Here is a 23,516-nt window from a genome sequence, read left to right as displayed (position 1 = left end):
TGCTCATCATCCTCTGAGTCTGACTCGTCTTCTGCACACGACTTCTCTTCTTCCTCCTCCTCCCCCCTCTGTGCTGCCGCAGGTGTTGAGGAAACAGCTGGGTCTGATGAAAATTGGTCCCATGCCTGTTCCTGCCGTAACGGTTCCTGGTCACGCTCATTCACAGCTTCATCCGCCACTCTACGCACAGCACGCTCCAAGAAGTAAGCGTAGGGAATTAAGTCGCTGATGGTGCCCTCACTGCGGCTCACCAGGTTGGTCACCTCCTCAAACGGCCGCATGAGCCTGCATGCATTTTTCATCAGTGTCCAGTTGTCGGGCCAGAACATCCCCATCTTCCCAGACTGTTTCATTCTACTGTAGTTGTAGAGGTAGTGGGTCACGGCTTTCTTCTGTTCTAGCAGGCGGGAGAACATGAGCAGGGTCGAGTTCCAGCGAGTCGGGCTATCGCAAATGAGGCGTCTCACCGGCATGTTGTTTTTGCGCTGAATTTCCGCAAAGCGTGCCATGGCTGTGTAAGACCGCCTCAAATGCCCACAGAACTTCCTGGCCTGCTTCAGGACATTCGCTAAGCCAGGGTACTTTGCCACAAATCTTTGACCCACTAGATTCATGACATGTGCCATGCAGGGTATGTGTGTCAGCTTCCCCATATGCAAAGCGGCAAGCAGATTGCTGCCGTTGTCGCACACCACGTTGCCTATCACCAGGTGGTGCGGGGTCAGCCACTCATCCACCTGTTTCTTAAGAGCAGCCAGGAGAGCTGCTCCAGTGTGACTCTCCGCTTTGAGACAAGACATGTCTAAGATGGCGTGACACCGTCTTACCTGGCATGCAGCATAGGCCCTGCGGAGCTGGGGCTGTGTAGCTGGAGAGGAGAACTGCCACTCAGCCAAGGAGGAGGAGGACAGCGAAGAGCATGTAGCAGGAGGAGAGGAGGTGGCAGGAGGCCTGCCTGCAAGCCGTGGAGGTGTCACAATTTGGTCCGCTGCGCCCTGCTTGCCATCGTTCACCACCAGGTTCACCCAATGGGCTGTGTACGTAATGTAGCGGCCCTGCCCGTGCTTGGCAGACCAGGCATCCGTGGTCAGGTGTACCCTTGACCCAACGCTCTTCGCAAGAGATGACACCACTTGCCTCTCAACTTCACGGTGCAGTTGGGGTATGGCCTTTCTCGAAAAATGAGTGCGGCCTGGCATCTTCCACTGCGGTGTTCCGATGGCCACAAATTTACGGAAGGCCTCAGAGTCCACCAGCCGGTATGGTAACAGCTGCCGAGCTAACAGTTCCGCCACGCCAGCTGTCAGACGCCGGGCAAGGGGGTGACTGGCCGAAATTGGCTTCTTCCGCTCAAACATTTCCTTCACGGACACCTGACTGCTGCTGTGGGCAGAGGAGCAGGAACCGCTCAAGGGCAGAGGCGGAGTGGAGGAGGGTGCCTGTGAAGGTGGAAGGGAGAAAGCGGCAGAAGCAGATAATGCACCTGATGGAGGAGGAAGAGGAGAAGGAGGGTGGCTTTGCTTTTGTATGCTGCTGCTGCTTTTGCTCAGGTGGCCATCCCATTGCTGTTTGTGCCTTTTCTCCAGGTGCCTTCGTAAGGCACTTGTCCCTACGTGAGTGTTGGCCTTTCCACGGCTCAATTTTTGTTGGCAGAGTGAACAGATGGCTTTGGTCCGATCTGAGGCACACACATTAAAAAATTTCCACACCGCTGAGCCACCCTGGGATGTGGGCACTATGGGGACCTCAGCAGCTGATGCTGAAGGGCAAGTTGGCTGGCTGTACATAGGTGGCGATACATGGTGCCGGACTCTGCCACCAGCTGTTTCTGACGAAGAGCTGCCCCAGCTTCTTTCAGCAACTTCTCTCCTCCTACTACTCTCTGACTCCCCCTCTGAACTGTCCCCCTCTTCATCTCCTCTATTGGGAACATACAGAGGATCCCTATTACCGTCATCATCGTAGTCATCCTGCCCAGCTTCGCTTGCCTCAGACAAATCCAAACTTGCACCATCAGTAGGTCCTTCATCCTCCTGACACGTTACATCCATAGTGTTGCCGCGTAACTCAGACATATGAGCTGGTGAAAATTCATCTGGCTGTAACAACAATGGCTGTGCATCAGTGATTTCACCACTAAATAATTCTTGCAAAGTGTCAAATGCAGCGGAAGTGGTGCTAGTAGTAGCGCTGGTGGCTGAGCAAGATGAGGTGTTCTGTGTCGCTAAATACTCAACCACGTCCTGACAATCTTGGGAGGTGATGGGACGTGCCTTCTTCCGAGCACTGTACTGTGGGCCAGGTCCACACGAAATTACATTTACACGACCTCGCGCAGACCTGCCGGGTGGCCTTCCTCTGGCTCTAGGGAATTTTTTATATGTATGTCAAGAGGGTATATTACGGTTATTTTACTTCGTAAGGGTTTGTAATTATGAACTGGATACAATACACAAAAGCAGAAAAATTACACTTATATTTCCAAATAAAATATTGTTGTCATACATTGTGATAGAGACATAATTTTAATGATATAATAACCAGGACAAGTGGGCAAATCAAAAACTATAATGGCTGAAACTGAGAAATAATGATTTTCTTTGCATTTTTCTGTAATATTCCCATTAACCATTTGCGGACAATGTAACGCATTAAAACGTCATGTTCACCGCTATTAATTGCAACATGACGTTTTAATGAGTTACATTGTAAATCTGCCACTGTGTGCGAGCTGGCACGCTTCCGCCGCCTGCGCACGTTGGGTCCCGCGGCTTAGTGATTGTACCAGGGAATCGCGTGTTCCCTGGGCCAATCAAGTGCCAGTAACAAGGCAGATCATTGTAACAAGCCAGTAACAATGATCTGTCTTATTGTGTCAGTAAAAAAACTTGCTTTTTCCGTTCCAGCTCATCCATCACCTCAGATTGCTGCCAAATCAGCATTCAGAGCTGACAGGTACAGATGGGCCGAACGGTTCGCCCGCGAACGGTTCCAGGTGAACTTTGGGTGGTTCGCGTTCGCCGGCCAAGGCGAACTTTTGCGGAAGTTCGGTTCGCCCCCATAATGCTCCATTAACCATTATGCTCCATTAACAGCAAGGCCCTAATGCCACTTTCTCTTAAGGGGCTATGGCGGCCATAGCCCCTTAAGAGAAAGTGTCATTAGGGCCTTGCTGTAGCATAGATTGTAGTATAACTATTTCAACTAATGTAACCTTCTTAAACTTGAAGATTGTATACACATGTAAGCAGAGTGGCACAGCGGAGGTGTGCTGGGCCCATAACCCAGAGGTTGATGGGTCGAAACCATCCTCTGCTAGGTGTACTTTATTTTTTACACCTTGCTTTACCACATGGGCCGATTGGCGGCCATAGCTGCCAACTGTGACACCACACTTAAAAAAAAGAAAACGTAAAAAAAAAAACAGCAAACAAAGAAGTTTCCCCATATTGGAGCATTGGATTTGGTAAAGTCTTAAGCCAATGTATTGTAAGACACAAGTAAGCTTTAGCTTAGCAGGAATGGTTGCATGTTCACCTAGGTTTTCATCCTTCCCAGGCTAGCTAGGCTGGCTTCAGCCTGTAGTGTTGGTTGTATAGTGGTGATCATAGCTGCCCTCCAAGCAGTTGACCTGGGTTCAATTCCTGGCCAATGTATGCGAGTGTGCTTTTGGCATCCTACAAATCCCTGTAGCAAGAAAATTACACTTCCAGATAGATGTATACACATGCAAGATGTTGTAAAGCAGTTTAGGCCTGCAATTCAACATTCAATGTGATTTCTGACCTTAAAACCGTGGTTTGTGTCAAATCTAGGCTTTTTAATTGAGACTTTTGAGGTGTATCCCACTAAAGCATGTCTCCGTCCAAGTATTAGACCGCTTGAAACATCTTTTCCATAATTTTTCAATTCAGCATAATTTTTTCAAAATTTTCAAATTCGCCTCTCCATTGAAGTCTATTGTGGTTCGCGAAAGTTTGCGCGAACCGAACTTTTGCGGTAAGTTTGCAAACCGGGTTTGCAAACCTAAAATCGAAGGTTCAGCCCATCTCTAATTGTAACGTGGGACGTATGTTTATTTGTGAGGATTTAACTATGGACGACTTCAATATCAGCCCTCTGGAAACGTATAGTTATCTGTATTGAGGCCTAGTCTTGCTCTCACCTTCTGTTCCATTGCTATATTAAGTTTAGTATTGGCTAGTAATTGAGAAAACGAGAATTCTTCTGCTGACTTCCAATTGGACGTGATCATTGATAACGTACTAAAAATAATGTGACAGATCACGGGGCGTGTATGAAAAGGGAGATTATCATATCTATTAGCAGTATGGCTAGATCAGGATGAAGAATAAAGCTTGGAATCAGGGATCTACGAATTAAATTTTTGACTTTGGACCACAGAGTTGCAATTGTGTGCAGAGCTGGGACAAGGTCCTCCAGCACCCAAGGCTGAGACACCAAAGTGCGCCCCTCCAACCCTCCCACCCCAGCCGTCACACACTGATTGCTATTAGGCTGATGGTATCCATACACAGTACAATAAATACATCTGATTTTCCCATTTTTCGTCCGAAACAAATCGATTATCCCATTTTCTATAAAAATCCGATCAGACATGTTGGAAAAAATCTTTATATTCGATAACGGAATAATCAAACTAAATTATGTAATTTGAAGAAAAATTGTACCATGTATGGGCACCCTAAGAGGCGCCCATACAGGGCCCCCAACACTTTAATCTCTAGTTATCTGGCTTGCAGTCACTGCTAAATATTCCCTTTCCTTATTTCTCTCTGCTTCAAACATAATCGGGGAATGATCGCGGAGTGAGTTGTACGCCTCCTCCTACACTGCGCCCTGAGGCTGGAGCCTCTCTCGCCTCTGCCTCGGCCCAGCCCTGTTCACCCGTGTCTATATGTGTTTCCTCCAGGCACTCCAGTTTCCTCCCACATCCCAAAAACATACAGACTAGGATACATACACTACACAATATAGACATGGGGCTATGGTAGGCATTCAATCGTGAGCCCCTCTGAGGGACAGTTAAATAGGAATTGTAGTGAAAATAATAAAATTGCTTATTGTGAGTTTCCCAAACCTGTCTTTGTGACTCCCCAGAAGTGCATGGTTTGCAGGCAACCTCACTTATGCAAAGGTGGGGTAATTAGTGTCTCAGCTACATGGAATCCACCTAGCTGAGACAGATTATTTAGTCAGTGTTTGCCCATTGTAAAATCTTTTCTCTCCCTGATTAACGTTCTGAAATGTATCACTGGTGTTGCCATGTTTAGTTCTGCCAGGTGATGTATGTGGAATGTTCATTACCGAGACTTCTATGCACAGAGTAAAATACTGCTTGCTTGACAGTTGGAAAAAGCCGTTATTTCCCACAATGCAATGAGGTTCTCAGAGAGAAAACAGTCAAGACCATGGTCATGACATTACACTGTGGGAGGGGTTTCACCACAATATCAGCCATACAGACTCCCCTGATGATCTATTAGAGAAAGGGTAAAGATTTCTCATGGGAAAGGGGGCATCAGCTACTGACTGGAATGGAGTTTATTCCTTGGTTAACATTCCTATTTAAGTGACAAGACAATATACTGTGTACAGCTCTGCATAAGGTGTTGGAGCTATATAAATACTAATAATAAAAACTTTATAACTGAATGGGTTCACTTTTGATTACATACAAATTATAATAGGCAATAGGCATCAGAGTCAGAAATTGGTTCAAAATGTAAGCACCATTATCCTGATCTGAACCCACGACTCTGATATGAACCAATGACTCTGGAGCCACACCCCTGATCTGAACCCACGACACTGTACCCATGACCCTGTTCTGAACCCACGACTCGGCGGCATGACTTATCTGAGCCACTGACTGGAGTCCTGACCCTGATCTGACACCATGAACCTGATCTGAAGCAATGACTCTGTAGCCATGACCCTGATCTGAACCTATCACTTTGAAGCCATGATTCTGATATAGCGGCCCTAATTACAAAGTGATCTGTTTACAAAGTGAAGTGTCAACTGCCGTCACACTGTTATTAACATTAGCAACATTTCTCTGCGGCCTGGAGGTGCCTTGCGACTCTATTGTCTATGGGGAAATAAATGGATGTGTATACCGCTACACTCCGGCAGTGGACAGAGCTGGACCTGGGTGGCCTGAGCCAATATGTAAGTTGGAAAAAGGAGAAGAGTAGGTCCGCTTCAATGTCTCCAAAGTTTATTTAGGACTTATCCCATATGGACAGACATGCACAGAGGCGGGACAAGGTCCCCCAGAACCCAAGGCTGAGACACCAAAGTGCGCCCCCCATCCCTGCCACCCCAGCCATCACACACTGATTGCTATTACACTAAGAGGTGCCCCAGGGCCCACAACCTCCCCAACACCTTAATATCTAGTTATCTGGCTTGCAGTCACTGCTATGTATCCCCTTTTCTTATTTCTTTCTGCTTCAAACACAATTAGGAATGACAGCTGAATGAATTGTGCGCCCCCTCCTACACTGCGCCCTGAGGCTGGAGCCTCTCCAGCCTATGCCTCGGCCCGGCCCTGATTGTGTGACAGCTCCAAAACATATGTAGGTAGGCTCCTATCTCTTTCTCACATTTCCAACAGAATGGGGATGCCTCAGAAAATGAAGCTATCTGTCTTGGCGTTCTGTACCATCTGTAAAGTATTTTCCTCGATAATTCCCAATGATTATTACATTTAGACAATTTGGAAATGTTTGTAGCTGCTAAGATTAACTGATCTACTGAAATCGAACTTGCAAGATCTGTGGACCACACCGAGGCATATTTCTGCAATGGGGAAGAAGTATTGGGGCGTAGTGCTCCATACCACACCGAGATGCCACCATTGAAAATTCCTTTAAAGTTCAGCATGGTTAGGATAGTATGGGGAAGTCTGGAATTTTCCAGCTTGTTAAATATGAAAAAAATGAAATAACCTATGATACGTAAATAGTTGTGACTGAGGTAGCTTATATTAAAGGTGGAGAGCTGCAAAGGATTTAATATACGTGTCTACCAAAGGTCTTGGATTGAAGTCATCCCTAGGTCTTTCCACTGTTTTAGGTTGAGATTTGGAATAAGAAGTTCAAGGACTGTTATAGGAATGTGTACCTTAATTGTTTTCGAGGGAGGTGGCGGATGGAAGCACGGTGGCATAATGTTGGGCAGCACGGTAGCATAGTGGTTAGCGCTTTTGCCTTGCAACGCTGGGTCCACGGTTCGAATCCCAGCCAGGTCAACATCTGCAAGGAGTTTGTATGTTCTCCCCGTGTTTGCATGGGTTTTCTCCAGGCACTCCGGTTTCCTCCCACATCCCAAAAACATACAGATAAGTTAATTGGCTTCCCCCAAAAAATTGGCCCTAGACTATGATATATACATAGACATATGACTATGGTAGGGACTAGATTATGAGCCCTTCTGAGGGACAGTTAGTGACAAGACAATAAACGCTGTACAGCGCTGCGTAATATGTCAGTGATATAGAAATACTTGAATAAATTAAATAAATAAATAAATAAAATACTCCCAAGACTTTAGAGATTCTGGACCCACATATTAATCTACCAGACTTTTTTAAAACTTTGGATCTCCCTGAGCTCTCCACTAGAGCAGTAAAAGACATAAACTGGGCATTTACTGAAGAGGAAGTTGAAGATACAATAAAAAAAACTTCATAAGACTCCAGGCCCAGATGGCCATATATTACAAAAAATTCTCTGAGATTCTGACCCCCTTCCTGACCAAAGCTTATAATGGCATAAGAACAAAACCTCTTGGATACTCAGAATTTTTAGATGCTCACATCACCACTTGTCCCAAGCCAGATCATGACATATTAAAGTGGATCCGAGGTGAACTTTTACTCATTGCATAATTGTGTTTCTTTCCTATTGTTTATAGGGCATTCCTCAAGCCAAATCCTTTTTTAGTTTAAATAAACCATGCCCACAGGTTTTCAGAGAGCCTTGGCAGTAGCAAGGGCTCATGGTAGCTCAGTCTGGGCAGGGGGAGGAGGAGGTGTTACTAGCCATTGATTTCAGAGGCAGAGGGAAGGAGGGAGGAGGGGGAATTAGGTTTTTTTCACAGTCTGAGTGCTGATGGTGCAGATAAGCCTGCCTCTGTGTAATGTTTACAAACAACATGGCTGCTGTCATTGTATCACAGGAATAAATAATCATTTTCTATTAAATCTATTTGCAGCTAGATTTGCTGTGTAAACTATCTAAACTTTAGATAAGATATATAGACAAGTTACTTATTTTTATAGTTCGTGTTTCATCTCGGATCCGCTTTAAGCAACAAAATTTATAGGCCCATAGCCTTATTAACAGTGCTGCTCGGTTACCCCTTTTCAAAATCTGGATCCGAATCGGATCCGGATATCCGATTTCAAAATTTTCCAATTCGAATCTGAATTGAATATCCGACCCTAGTATCCGGGATATCTGGGCAAATTCGGATATCCGGATAGAAAAAACGGAAGTGGCCTTTAAATTGCTTTAAACAATTTTTTTAGGGTATATGAGGCATGTAGCATCATTATTTTGTAAAGGGGAACACTAATTGATGATGTGGGGACTTAAAATCCCCCCCCCCCCAAAAAAAATGGCTGTCAATTAACATTAGGCTGAGGTTCCAGACAGTGGTCGTGCAGCCCACATTGTGTCCAAAGTCCAACCGCACAACTGGGACATGACAGTTTTCAGCCAAGTCACCTCCAAAAAATTATGCAGCAATTGTGTTTTGGGTTAAATATAGGAGGTATCAGTGGCCTGTGGCACCCTGGCCTGGCAGTGGGAGCTGCACAGGCAGCAGGAGCAAGGCAATGCAGCAGCAGCAGGTGTAATGTGTGCCAGGAGCATGCTGGAATTGGCACTTGCCACGCGTCACTTGTCACGTGTCACACGGCACTTGCCACGTGCCACGGAACACTTGGCAAGTGCCACATGACACATAGCAAGTGCCACGTGACACATGCCAAGTGCAACGTGACACGTGGCAAGTGTCAAATTGACACTTGGCAAGTGCCACGTGACGCGTGCCAAGTGACACGGGATGCATGGCAAGTGCCACGTGATGCGTGGAAAGTGCCACATGACACTTGGCAAGTGCCATGTGACACGTGCCTGTAAGATCCTTAGAGGGTCTTGCAAGGCATGGCCCTTATGATAGACAAAGTGACCTGTGTTTCAGTCAAAGATTATGTGCAGAGTTCTCTTTCTATACAGATTCTAGAAGGCCATAGAATGGAATAGAAGAGGGAACATTACAGGGAATAGGAAAAGTCAGAATGCAGCATTATCTATGGGACGTGCAAACTGACTGTCTGAGCCTGGGATGGCCAGGGCCAAACAATGCCAAACAATGCCTAGTATTTCTAAACACCAGCTTCTAAGTATTTAGGGTACAGGGCAGAGGCGTCGCTAGCCCCATTTTGGAGGGGCACGTGCCCCCAATCTGTCCTGGGGTGCCACGGATCTCTTCCCCCTCTGTCCGCGGCTCCCTCCAGCCGCCGCCGCCGCGTCACTCAGACCTCGATCAGGCGGCGACCAATCGTGCGGGCGCTAGGACCCAGCGCCCGCACTGATATGCAGAAGTGACATCACTTCCGCATATAGAGCGGGTGCGTCCGGCGCCCGCTCGTATTGGTCGGGTCGCCGCTGATTCTGAGGTTTGCTGGCTGCGAGCCTGAGGTAAGGGGGGAGCGGCGGCGGGGGTTCCCTGTCACTCACTCACTACCTAAAGGGGCTCCCTGGCACTCACTCACTACCTAAAGGGGCTCCCTGTCACTCACTCCCTAAAGGGGCTCCCTGGCACTCACTCACTACCTAAAGGGGCTCCCTGTCACTCACTACCTAAAGGGGCTCCCTGGCACTCACTCACTACCTAAAGGGTCTCCCTGTCACTCACTCACTACCTAAAGGGGCTCCCAGTCACTCACTCCCTAAAGGGGCTCCCTGGCACTCACTCACTACCTAAAGGGGCTCCCTGGCACTCACTCACTGCCTAAAGGGGCTCCCTGGCACTCACTCACTACCTAAAGGGGCTCCCTGGCACTCACTCACTACCTAAAGGGGCTCCCTGGCACTCACTCACTACCTAAAGGGGCTCCCTGGCACTCACTCACTACCTAAAGGGGCTCCCTGTCACTCACTATCGGGGTCCCTGTCACTCACTACCTAACTGGAGGCGCCTGTCACTCACTACCTAACTTGGGGGCTACCATATTAAGGGAGCATTCTGCCTATTTATGTGAAATGCTGTCTATTTATGTGCCTCATGACTGCTGAATTTGTCTTGTTGGGAGCCTTATGATTTGTTGGGGGCCTCAAGATTGCTGAATTTGTCTTGTTGGGGGGCCTCATGATTTGTTGGAGGCCTCATGATTGCTAAATTTGTCTTGTTGGGGCCTCATGATTTGTTGGAGGCCTCATGATTGCTGAATTTGTCATGTCGGGGGCCTCACGATTGCTGAATTTGTCATGTAGGGGGCCTCACGATTGCTGAATTTGTCATGTCGGGCGTCTCACGATTGCTGAATTTGTCATGTCGGGGCCCACACGATTGCTGAATTTGTCATGTCGGGACCCACACGATTGCTGAATTTGTCTTGTCGGGGGCCTCATGATTGCTGAATTTGTCTTGTTGGGGGTCACATGATTGCTAACTGCGAGACTATGGGAAAAGCTGAATCCTTATCATATGAGACAATAGCATTAAACCTACTTTTTTTAGCTTTTTAAAACAGAAAATAAAACTGGGAGGTTCTAAAAAATTGAATACATTTTTCAGGAGTAGGATGGATGAAATTGTTTATCTTCACAGTTTATTTTCAACTTGGATTTTCCATAATGTTCATGTATGAGTTAAAACGTTTGTACAGTATTTAGTTTAAATTGCTGTTGCCACTTTGCGATAGATAAGTGACTTTTGGGTTGCAGTTTGGGCACTCGGCCTCCAAAAGGTTCGCCACCACTGTCATAATCTAATGGCCCACCATTGCTAGGTTCATGTAAATTTGTCTCCACCCTTTACCACACCTATATTCTGGTCCATGGCCCACCCATTTTTCGGTGAGGCGCGATAAGCGCGCCGCACAACGTGATCCTCATATTTTTGGCACGCTAGCTGCAGTGTGCTGAATTCTGCTGCCTACAGTATGTACAGTATACGCTGTTCTCTAGTGCCTGCACTGTGTGCTGATCTACCTCCAGTGTGTACAGTGTAAGGTGTTACTCTGTGCTTTTACTGATTGTAAACCAGCTGTATTGTATGCTGATCCCTGCTACTTTCAGTATGTACAGTATTAGCTGTAAAGCCTGGTACACACGTACAATTTTGATAAGCCAATTTTAGCTCTGTTCATAAAATTCATTGTCTGTTGGCCCACTTACTGCACGGGGGTGGTAAAATTGGGGGTCAGTGATTGACCAATCAAAATTGTATGTGCGTATACATCTTTGATCTATGCCTATACTGATTGTAAATTATCTAAATAAAGGACAGGGGGCTCCATCCAATATTTCGATGGGCAGGCCCGTTATCTGTAGCTTACACCGCTGCTAAGTTCATGTACATTTGGCCCCACCCATGGCCACGCCCACTCACCTCATGGCCACGCCCATTATTGCCATATACCTCCCCACCTAGTGCCCACAGGTGCCCCCGATCTCCAAGAACCCTAGAAATGCCCCTGGTACAGGGCATAGGCTTCGCGCTTGCGCACTAGACGGATGTCAATCACAGAGTTCTGGATGTCAATCACAGAGTTCTATAAGCCAATAGCAAGTGTTTAACAGGGGCGACATCTGGAACCCACCCATATCCCACCTTCGGGGGCGTGTGGTTAGTTAACACTTGTGGGTCTGGAGGTTTTTCCATATATAAGATAGATCCTTGTATGTCGGGGTTAGCGCGCTCATATTAATCACAGCTTTGCTCAATATCCGTATTATTACCTGCTGATGTTTGCTTTGCTTCGTATGTTTTTCAATATAAGTTTGTAACCAAGATTGTATCGAGTATCCCGGTTGGATACAATAAAGACTCTCTTAACCACTTGAGGACCCACCCTTTAGCGCTGTTTTAGCTGTTTTAGCTGTTTTAGCTGATCTGTGCTGGGTGGGCTGTGCAGCCCCCAGCACAGATCAGGGTGCAGGCAGAGCGACCAGATCGCCCCCTTTTTTCCCCACTAGGGGGATGATGTGCTGGGGGGGTCTGATCGCTCCTGCCTGCCTGGGTGTTGCGGGGGGGGTGCACCTCAAAGCCCCCCTCCGCGGCGAAATTCCCCCCCTCCCTCTCCTCCCTCCCTTCCCCGGAGATCCGAGGCTGCACAGGAACGGATCTGTCCTGTGCAGCCTCTAACAGGCTCCTGCCTGTCATGTGACAGCGATCCCCGGCTGCTGATTGGCGCGAGCAGCTGCTTCCTGATTAATTAGCCTGCAGCCGGCGACGCAGAACTGCGTCGCTGGTCCTGCAGCTGCCACTTTGCCGACGCGCGGTATGAGTGCGCGGTCGGCAAGTGGTTAATTGGCTCTGGCATTCCAAGTTCTGTGGAAATCTGCTACCGGCTGAATACTTCCCGAAGGTGATAAGGACCAGCGCTAAGGCTGTCAGGTAGTCACACACAGAGACTAAATATTTGATTATTACAGTGGTGCCGATTAACCCGTGTTCTACAGTGAACGGAGAGAACCGGTGACTAGCCTGGGAAAGCAGAATTGTCTCTTATCAAGAAGAGATAAGTGCGCAACCCTACACCGCAGAGGGAAAGTTTCGAACAGCGGCAGAAGTTGGATCGTGTCTAAGACTGTTCCGTACAAACAGTCTTTGCTAAAGGATTTCGAAGACCACTCCTTGCACTGGGCCAGCAGATCCCAGAGAGGAGGAATCTATTAAGAGACAGGGGCAACTCGTGGGAGCATCGTTGGGTCGCAGACCGAGATGTACTGAGATGCCTGGTGACCGTATCTACACCTAGGAGGTGTGAGTATGACAATTGCAGTATAAACGTATAAGTTTGTTACTATTGCAGTGTTAACGTGTAGAGTCTAGTTGAAGAGACTAGGGTTAAACTGCAGTGAAGAAACGCTGTGCAGCTGGGTAGCGGCAGCGAAGTGACAGTTTATATTGTAGAATTGTGTTTTTTTTTCTCTTCTCTCTCCGGTGTTATCTGCTTGTTTAGTACGAGGTGTTTACAAAACATGGAGGCCTTGCATTTTTTAGGCAATAAGAGTTCCGTGGTGTTTTCGCTACGAAAGAATCAAAACGTGGGACCGCCTTTGTGCACAGCTGTCGGAAGAATGGGAAACATTGGAGGGGGGAGAAAGTTGCACCTCGCTCGGAGTTCGATATGTTGAGAAAGTTAGATTGCTGGTGAACGTAGTCCAAACTTTTGATGCATTTGTGAGAGAAGCTGTGTACAACTGCAGAGAAGTTCCGGACCTAAGGGTAGCAGAGGGGTGCGATCGATGTCTGGATTTCAAAATGCAGGTTCAGCAGTTTAGAAATGCACTGGGAGGTACAGCGGCAGGAGGGGTCCCCATTAAAAAAAGAATAGGATGGGGAAGTGCAGGAGGAACAGCTCTGGGGGGCAGTAGGAGGAGAGGAAGATGAGGTTTCAGAAAGTGAGGAGGCAGAAATGGGCCCACAAACACACAGTTCCACCGCAATCTCAAGAGATAGCAAGGGGGGAGATGTGGGAGGCAGCAAGGTATGGGAGCAGAGGAGGAAGATGTGGGAATGCCTGCCCCAAGGGGGGGGGGGGAAATCCCACTCCCTAACATCAGTCCACAAAGTTTAACAGGATACTTTGAGGAGGATGGGTCTGCACGTAGTGTCCCAACACCCTGGGTCCCCCAACACCTTATAGACCTCGGTCTCCCCAAAGTTTACTACCACCTGGGCAGCCATCCGGGATCCCTAGAGCTCCTAATAAGCCTCCAAAACCGAGAGCTCCTCCATTGCAGACTCCAGAGTTTCCAATGAGACCTCCGGCACCTGGGGGCACCCAATGGCACCCCTGTATTCCCCCATCAATGCAGAGCATTTGGGGAAGATGGTTAAAACCTTAACACCATATAACCCCAATTTGAGTGCCTTTCAAAATTCTCAGATTTTTGAAGTGTGGGAGAAACGCTATAAATGGGGGGATGAGCAGGCACGCCTTGCAATGTCTCTCTGGGTTCCATACAATGTAGGTACTCAGCTGGAATACAGTGGTCTGAACAGAGCATGGTATCCAAGTGGATTCTATCCCAATGAAAGTGAGCGAACAAAGCTGCTTGTGGAAGCAGTCACAGGGGCTCCACTTGTAGATCCAAGTGCTCTGGAATCCTTCAGGTTCTCAAAGGACGATAGCCTGGAGGAGGCCTCAGCAGTTTTTGAAAAAGCCTGGCAAATGGTTACCCGCCAGGAGAACAAGCAGATGTCTCCAGGAGAGGAAGAGTTAATGGTTATAGAATTTTTGCGATGTTTGAAACATTTGGATCGTACTTTGGTGAGCTTAGCAGCACAATCCGGTACAATGGCAGGGACAGTGAAAGTTCTCAGAATGGCTCAATTGTACGATGGAGGCCCGAGCATGGAGAAGAAGAAGATCCATGCAATGGCCACCAGGGGGGGGGGGGGGGGGCAGCTACCAAAGACAAACAGAAAGTGAAAGCTCAGAAACCTTCCTCCACTCGGAGAGGAGGGGGGGGGGGCTGAGGGGGATCTGTCTCCATTCCAGGCACGCAGGGCTGGTAAAGAATGCTACAGGTGTCATAAAAAAGGACACCTGGCGCGAGAGTGCCCAACCAAAGCAGAGAAAGGAGACACAGATGACCAGGCTGCAGCGAAGGAGATTGGGTTTGTGCAGCCAATTAAACCAAAACATAACTTTGTCAAAGGACAGAAAGTGGAGAATTCTCCTGAATCCTCTAGCTCTTATCAGACAAGAGAGCAAGGCAAAGAGCATCTGGTTTTAGAAGTAGGACAGAGAAGGAAGTCTCCATACACTGAGGCCATGAAGCTGATAGCTGCAATGTACCTTAACGATCAAAGCAGTGAGGATGCAGACACAGCCTCCGACTGACGGTGTACGCCCCCCACTGCTTTGTCCTTCGTTGCACCCATTGTAATAGGGCGGGATGGACGGCCTTATCTTAAAGGGGCAGTGGAGGGGTTTGAGGAAAACATTTTGTTAGACACAGGTGCATCAGTATCAACCACCGGTCTGCCATTAAAAGAGAAGGGTTCCACAGAAACTACTAATCTGATTAGTTTCAATGGATCTAGACAATATGGCAGATGCGCTCCTCTTAGCACCTATATCCTAAAGTACCTCAAATAGTGAAAGACTGACAAGTGGATCGCCACTCACATGGGTGGGTAAATTCACCCTAATACAAATTAATATTAAGAAAATGGCGCTCTACACTTGTCAGTGCACAGCAACGTCAATATGATTAAATACAAATAAATGAAGTACAAATGAATAATCCCACTCTCCACAAAAGTCCATGCACCAATGTCCCCAGGCAGTAACTGAATTTCCAGTAATCACAATCCTCTACTTCATTTCAAGGCTGACATGCAGTTGCAATATTGGCAGGTATCACTCTCACCAGATGAATGGGCTGATTATTTAAAGGGAGCATCAATCGCTTTGGTACAGTAATGTGGCCCCTCACGATCAGCCTCTTCCTCCTATTAGTAACTCAGAGACAAGGAACAACAGATAGCGTAATACTGTATGGAGACCCAGTATCAATTAGCCCTCCACCAGCAGTAACAGCACCAGGAGCCCCTGATGAGTCATATGACGAAACCGGTAGGGCATGGCCTCGTGGTGAGTGGAGAGACGCTAGCACGGCGGTGGTGAGGACGTCCTGAAACTGTTTTATTTACATGCGCATGTTCTAAGTTTTAAATGTGAGTGTACTACCATCTTTTACTACCTTTTAATAAACGGAGTTATGCTATGATACTCTCTATTTGAGTTCATAAAGGGAGAAGGTTGCTGATTACGCATAGGAAGTGTGGTGAAAAACGTTGATTGCTGGACTGTTATGGTCAGCCACGGCATCTGGTGAGCCTTGAATTTTTACTACACTTGGATACACAGAGTGGTGGTACTTTCTCTGGGTCTGGGCATGGATTGGTGCTGTTACTGCTGGTGGAGGGCTAATTGATACTGGGTCTCCATACAGTATTACGCTATCTGTTGTTCCTTGTCTCTGAGTTACTAATAGGAGGAAGAGGCTGATCGTGAGGGGCCACATTATGGTACCAAAGCGATTGATGCTCACTTTAAATAATCAGCCCATTCATCTGGTGAGAGTGATACCTGCCAATCGTGCCATTTGCCATACAGGTGTTTGCTTCAGAACAGGCCATCTCGGCCATGCTGTTGCAAAAACATCCAGATGGGCCTAGAATCCTAGATTATTTCTCCAGAGTCTTGTCACCTGTGGAAAAGGGGATGCCAGATTGTGTAAAACAAGTGGTAGCTCTACATTGGGCAATAATTGCTACAGAGCACATTGTAGGTTTTTCTCCAATCGAGGTGCAGACACCACATACACCCCTGAGAATGATTTTGCAAGGGCAGGTCAGGGGGGTATCACCACAGAGGTTGACACAGTGGATTGTCCCTCTTAGTGAGAAGAACATTACCATAGTGCACAGTGCAAAATATGTACTTCCTCAACTGATGCAGTATGAGGGAACAGAACATGATTGTGTCCAGGAGGTGGAAATGGAATTGACCAGTCCGTACGGCCGTCTCCACGTTGAAGGAGCGGTAAAAAATTTTGTGGATGGGGCCAGGTATTGGCAAGAAGGTCAATACTGGACTGGTTTTGCAGTTTTTATCCCACAGAGTGATCAAACATACCTTTTTCAGCTCCCACCAGGTTTTTCGGCACATTGAGCCGAATTGGAAGCCGTCCAATGGGTAATCCAAAACACAGAGGTGAGAATTACCATTTACAGTGCAGTGCATATGTGGTACATTCCCTGTGTGACTACCTTCCCATTTGGGCCAAAAGAGGAATGGTGGATGCTACAGGCAAACCCATTCAGCATTCAGAGATCCTCATGCAACTCTTTCAGACTGGCATGTGGAGCCCTGAACGGGTGTCTTTGGTTAAAGTGAAAGCACACCTTCCTCCAGGGAATGATGACATTCTCTTGGCAAATGCAAAGGTAGACACACTGGCAAAAAAGGCAGCGGTGGAGGGAGATGTTCTCTATTCAGAGGAAATGCCTTCGATCAGCAAACTTTCCAAGATGAAGCAGCAGGTTCCGGAACCGGCACCCTGTTTCCTCCAAGAACAAAGGAAAGATCAAAACATTGTTCAGATTGTGGAACAGACCAAACTTCCGGCAGAGCTGGTTGTGATCAATGGTGTTCTGTGTAAACAAAGGCCAGAAGGGATAGTGCCATATATGCCACAACATTTAGAGAAGGAATTAGTGAGATTCAACCACGATCTTTTGGGACACATAGGGATAGCACGGCTAGTAAAAGTGATGAAAAACAAATACTACAGCCCTACCCTTAAACAGACATGTGAGGAGTGTGTACAAGGATGTCTCATATGTGCCCGGATCAATCCCAAGCCAAAAGGGGAAAAACCTGCTTTACAGAGAGGGTTCCTGTGGCGGGAGGTCCCTGGGAGACCCTACAGATTGATTTCATAGGCCCACTCCCTGTAGCCAGAGGGGGATTGCGATTTGCGCTGGTAATAGTCGATATTTTCACAAAATACGTGGAGGTCATACCTCTCAAGTCTGCCACAGCCCTGTGTACAGCTAAAGCCTTATGGGAACATGTTTTCAGTAGGTGGGGGTTGCCCAAATGTATTGAGTCAGATCAAGGCCCAAGTTTTGTTGGTCAGGTGATGAAAACACTTTGTGCCCTTTTAGGGATAGACCAAAAGTTCCACATACCGTACAGACCCCAGTCCTCTGGGATAGTGGACCGTATGAACCGTACTCTTAAGGCGGGCTTAAAAAGGATGATCCTGACCTATGGCAAAGACTGGGTTACCCACCTTCCAGCTGTAATAATGGCGTATCGAGCCACAGCTGCAGCGGCCACAAAAGTGTCACCACATGAACTCATGACAGGGAGGAAAATGCATCTTGTCTTCCCGAACGAACCTTTTCTTTCAGAGGTACAAAAACAGGCCATTAGTCATAAAAAATGGTTAAAAGCTTTGCAAGCACAACTGCAAAGGACTTTGCAGTTTGCAGCCACAAACATGTGTCGCCCAGAGCCCCTACATACTGCAGATAGCGCATCTGAAAAGTATGTCCAAGGGGGGTGGGTGATGGTGAAAACTTTCAGAATGACAGGTCCGTGGGAAGCGAATTTTGAAGGTCCTTACAAAATCATAAAGAAGGTCAGTGACACCACTTTGGTAGTGGAGAGGGATTTGTTATTCAATCCACCAAAAAGCAAGAAAAAGTTCAAACGAACTCCACAGAAACCAATCATTGTGCATATCGATCAATGTAAAGTGTATAAAGGGAAAGGCCCGACTCCAGAAGGGTCAGGCACAACCAATAATAAGGAATTATATGTTCCTATGTCGATTTCAGGTGATCGGACAACAAGGAAGATGAATAGATGGCAACTGAGATGGCTAGCGAGATTTAATCCGTACAAACGAAAGTTTCCAGATGTCAATCCGGACATGGAGAGGAGCAGGATTTCCGAGACCGAGAAAAAGATTGAAAGACTGATTGGGCGAAACGTAACCCAAAGTGCTAATGCTTTCTTTTTTCCAGGATGTACCATCTGGGACTATGATCATTCCTATTCTGACTATTATCATTCCTATTCTGACTATCATCATTACTATGATGATTATTATCGTTACTATTATGACTATTATTATTACTATTATTATCATTACTACTACTGGTATTATGATACAAGAAGATTGACAACTTTTACCGGAGGGCAGACCAAAATTCCTGGGGGCTGTACGAAAAAGTTTACTTTTGTTTTTTAACATGAAGTCTACAGACACATTTACAGTATGGCTATACATGGTCAGACAAAGTGAATCTCACAAGGGGGGGGGGGGGGGGGCTTACTGTGTGAGCAAAAATCCCAGATGGGTCTAGTGTGGAGGTTTAACTATGTTATTCCTCAATGTGTTAGGAGCAAAGCTCCACAGGGGGTGCCCATCTGAAGAGATAATACTCCATAGGAGTCCAGGTCATAAAATCAGCCCACATTTTTGTTTAATTTGTTAAGATAAGCACCCACTGATCATTAGGAGGGGTATTATAATTATAGTGGCAGGAGAGGAAAGCAGGCAAAGGAAACCGGCACTGCAATTATGCTGATTTATTCTTGGCTTCATGCATATTAAAAAAAAAATTGTAAGCAACATACAAAAGCATGGCTGACTTGCACAGTTGAAAAATATAAATAGGAGTGGGGTACCTGGTGGTGCGGTGGGTGCTGGGTGGTTAAGCCTGACTAGTGTTGAGCGAACAGTGTTCGCCACTGTTCGGGTTCTGCAGAACATCACCCTGTTCGGGTGATGTTCGAGTTCGACTGAACACCTGATGGTGTTCGGCCAAACCGTTCGGCCATATGGCCGAACTAAGAGCGCATGGCCGAACGTTCGGCTAGCGCTGTGATTGGCCGAACGGGTCACGTGGTTCGGACCCGAACGCGCTCTTATTGGCCGACAGGGTCACGTGGTTCGGGAAAATAAATACCCGATCCACGTCATTTCTCCGCCATTTGTCTGTGGGTTTAGCTTTGGGTAGGCAGGCAGGGTAGTTCTCTCTCCAGCCAGGCTAGCCAGGGTCCCCCAGTCATTGTGTCGCTGCTGGGAACAGTAGTACACCGCTTACCCACACTATATAGCATTGTGTTTACTGCCACTCTGTGTCTCTTCTGGGAACAGTAGTACACCGCTCACCCGCCACTGTATAGCATTGTGTTTACTGCCACTCTGTGTCTCTTCTGGGAACAGTAGTACACCGCTCACCCGCCACTGTATAGCATTGTGCTCTGTGTCGCTGCTGGGAATAGTAGTACACCGCTCACCCACCATTGTATAGCATTGTGCTCTGTGTTGCTGCTGGGAACAGTAGTACACCGCTCACCCACCACTGTATAGCATTGTGCTCTGTGTCGCTGCTGGGAAAAGTAGTACACCACTCACCCACCACTGTATAGCATTGTGCTCTGTGTCGCTGCTGGGAATAGTAGTACACCGCTCACCCACCACTGTACAATCAATTTTCTCAAAAACTATAAGCTCTTTTTCAAATATTTTTTTTCCTCTTGTACCCACTCCCAAGGTGCACATACCCTGCAAATTTGGGGTTTGTAGCATGTAAGGAAGCTTTACAAAGCACAAAAGTTCGGGTCCCCATTGACTTCCATTATGTTCGGAGTTCGGCGCGAACACCCGAACATCGCGGCCATGTTCGGCGAACGTTCGCGAACCCGAACATCCAGGTGTTCGCCCAACACTAAGCCTGACGGCCGTTTCGCACACGTCTGCGCATCTACGGAGGCTGCATAGCGGGGCGAGCGGGTTGCTGGCATTTGTAGCCTAATGCGCATGGCGGAAGTACGCCGCCTGTCCTCTCCGCCCCTCTGTTGCCCTTCTCATGAGCCTGATGCTGATCTGTAGATGCCTTCTCCTTTTGTGACACAAGATGGTGCTAAATCAGCCCAACTTGTGTCACTGGTGTGCTCACAAGCGTAAGTTACGCTACGCTGATCAATGGATTCAGCGTCCCCTGCCACCATTACGGCAGACGCAGCTGACACGCAATGCGTGCCAGCCGTCTACTCTAGTGAGAAGGGCAACAGAGGGGCGGAGCGGACAGGCGGCGTACTTCCGCCATGCGCATTAGGTTACAAATGCCAGCAACCCGCTCGCTCCGCTTTGCAGCCTCCATAGATGCGCAGACGTGCGCGAAACGGCCGTCAGGCTTAACCACCCAGCACCCACCGCACCACCAGGTACCCCACTCCTATTTATATTTTTCAACTGTGCAAGTCAGCCACACTTTTGTATGTTGCTTACAATTTTTTTTTTATATGCATGAAGCCAAGAATAAATCAGCATAATTGCAGTGCCGGTTTCCTTTGCCTGCTTTCCTCTCCTGCCACTCTGCTTACCTTGCACCAGAGCACGCTCAGCTGATATGGGGCACCTAACAAACTACCACAGCACGCTTGCCATTAACCATAGTGCCAACTCGCTTTCCTCTCTATATACTGTGGTATTATAATTATGCTTGATTACACAAGTAATTTTGTGTTTGAGATTATGCAGTATGTTAGAAGGTTAGCAAGTTAGTGTTAAACATATTATTTTATAAGTCAATATGTTAGATATAAGTTATAGTATGGAATGTTTCTAGGCTCAGACATGCCATATGAGAAGTCCATTAACAGGTATCTGTTTCCAGCATTCCCTTTAACGGCAAGTTTCACTCTTCCAGGAACATGCAAGTATGGAAGTGATACGTTTGTGACATGGATGCGTCTGAGTGGAGGTGCTACATATTAGGGCATCCCCAGTAGAGCTCAGAGGTGTAGCTCTCTCCCAGGGTGTGGCCACCTAGACAAGGGACTGTGTGTGATCATGGAGAGGTGGAACCTAAAAAGGGAAAAGTCGTGGAGACCAATATGGACTGGCTGAGTGAGAGGTTAAACAGAGGATGATGTAGGAAATCTGATGGGAGAATTCTGCATATAAGTCTTTAGGGGGGACTGTAAGATCCTTAGAGGGTCTTGCAAGGTATGGCCCTTATGATAGCCAAAGTGACCTGTGTTTCAGTCAAAGATTATGTGCATAGTTCTCTTTCTATACAGATTCTAGAAGGCCATAGAATGGAATAGAATGGAATAGAACGCGTACGTGCGGTAGCTTCGCGCGAGTTAGAGCACAAAGCGGTGATAACTTTGCTAGTGCAAAGGTTATCACGCCTAAAGTCTTTTAGGCGTGATAACTGAGTTATCACCGCTTTGTGAATCGAGCCCCAAATATTTGATTATTACCGAGTGACAGTCAGACAGCAGAGGAGAAGACACTAGTGCACACTTAGGGCTTGATTCACAAAGCGGTGATAACTCAGTTATCACGCCTAAAAGACTTTAGGCATGATAACCTTTGCACCGCTGAGTTATCATCGATTTTTGCTGCTCTTCGCGCGAAGCTCCTGCGCGCAAAGTTTTGCGCGCGCAAACGCACAGGCGCGCGCGCAAAGTCCCATAGGGTTCAATGGGCGCTTCGCGCGCAATCGCGCGGGCGCGCACGCGCAAAACTTTGCGCGCGGAAAATTTGCGCGAGTTTCTTCTTATCATGCCTAAAGTGAGTTTAGGCGTGATAAGGGGCTTTTCACTCGCGTGCAAACACTTTGCACCACTTTGCACCACTTTGTGAATCAGGCCCTTACTGTCACACTGCCACTGCTCACAGCACAGCAGTTCTGTAGAAAGCTAACACAGTAGTACTACTACTCTAACAACTACTAGCAATGACTGCAGTACTACAGTAGTAACTACACAATAACACAGTAATCCTATCCCCTAATCCCTAACCTAACCAATACCTAAGGCTAATAGCTGGCCAGCAGGCAGAAGCTGGCCTAGTCTGTGCACAGCACACACACAATCACATAGCAGCTGCCTGCAGCACACACTCTGACTGTCACACAAATGACATCAAGCTAATTAATGATTTAACAATAGTGTAGTGATAGTGAAGGAGTTAATCACTGAACAGCTTTCGGTTTATCACTGCTAGGCCAGCAGCACTGGAGCACACACTCTGACTGTCATACAATGACATCAATCAAGCTAATTAACGATTTAACAATAGTGTAGTGATAGTAGTAAAGGGGTTAATCACTGAACAACTTATCACTGTGTACAGCCCTTCCTATGCCCAGCAGCACTGGAGCACACACTCTGACTGTCAGACTATGACATCAATCAAGCTAATTAATGATTTAACAATAGTGTAGTGATAGTAGTGAAGGGGTTAACCACTGAACAGTTTTAGGTTTATAACTGTGTACAGCCCTCGCTACTAGGCCACCAGCACTGGAGCATGTCTCTCAGTGAGCATTCAGCAAGCTAAGACAATATGTCTCATCATGGCAGCCCTCCTTATTATACAGGGGGGCTGGCCAGTGTTCCTTTATGTGATTGGGTACCAGGGTTTAGGCTGGGAGCCCTCTGATTGGCTCAATGAGGTCAGGTGGGACTGGCCAGGGTTCCCCTCTGTGATTGGTTGCTAGGGCTTCTGCTGGGAGCCCTCTGATTGGCTCCAGGACGTCATTTCCTTAGTTACAGTATTTTGGATCCGGATATCCGCAATATCCACGGATATCCGGGTTATGCGGGCAAATATCCGCAGATAGCTAGCTGTATTTTTTTAAAAATCCGGAATCCGAATATGAATCGTGTTACCCGGATATCCGGAATCCTGATG

Source organism: Hyperolius riggenbachi, chromosome 6 (genome assembly GCF_040937935.1).
Source record: "Hyperolius riggenbachi isolate aHypRig1 chromosome 6, aHypRig1.pri, whole genome shotgun sequence".
Classification (NCBI taxonomy): Eukaryota; Metazoa; Chordata; class Amphibia; order Anura; family Hyperoliidae; genus Hyperolius; species Hyperolius riggenbachi.
This window is presented reverse-complemented; position numbering follows the sequence as displayed.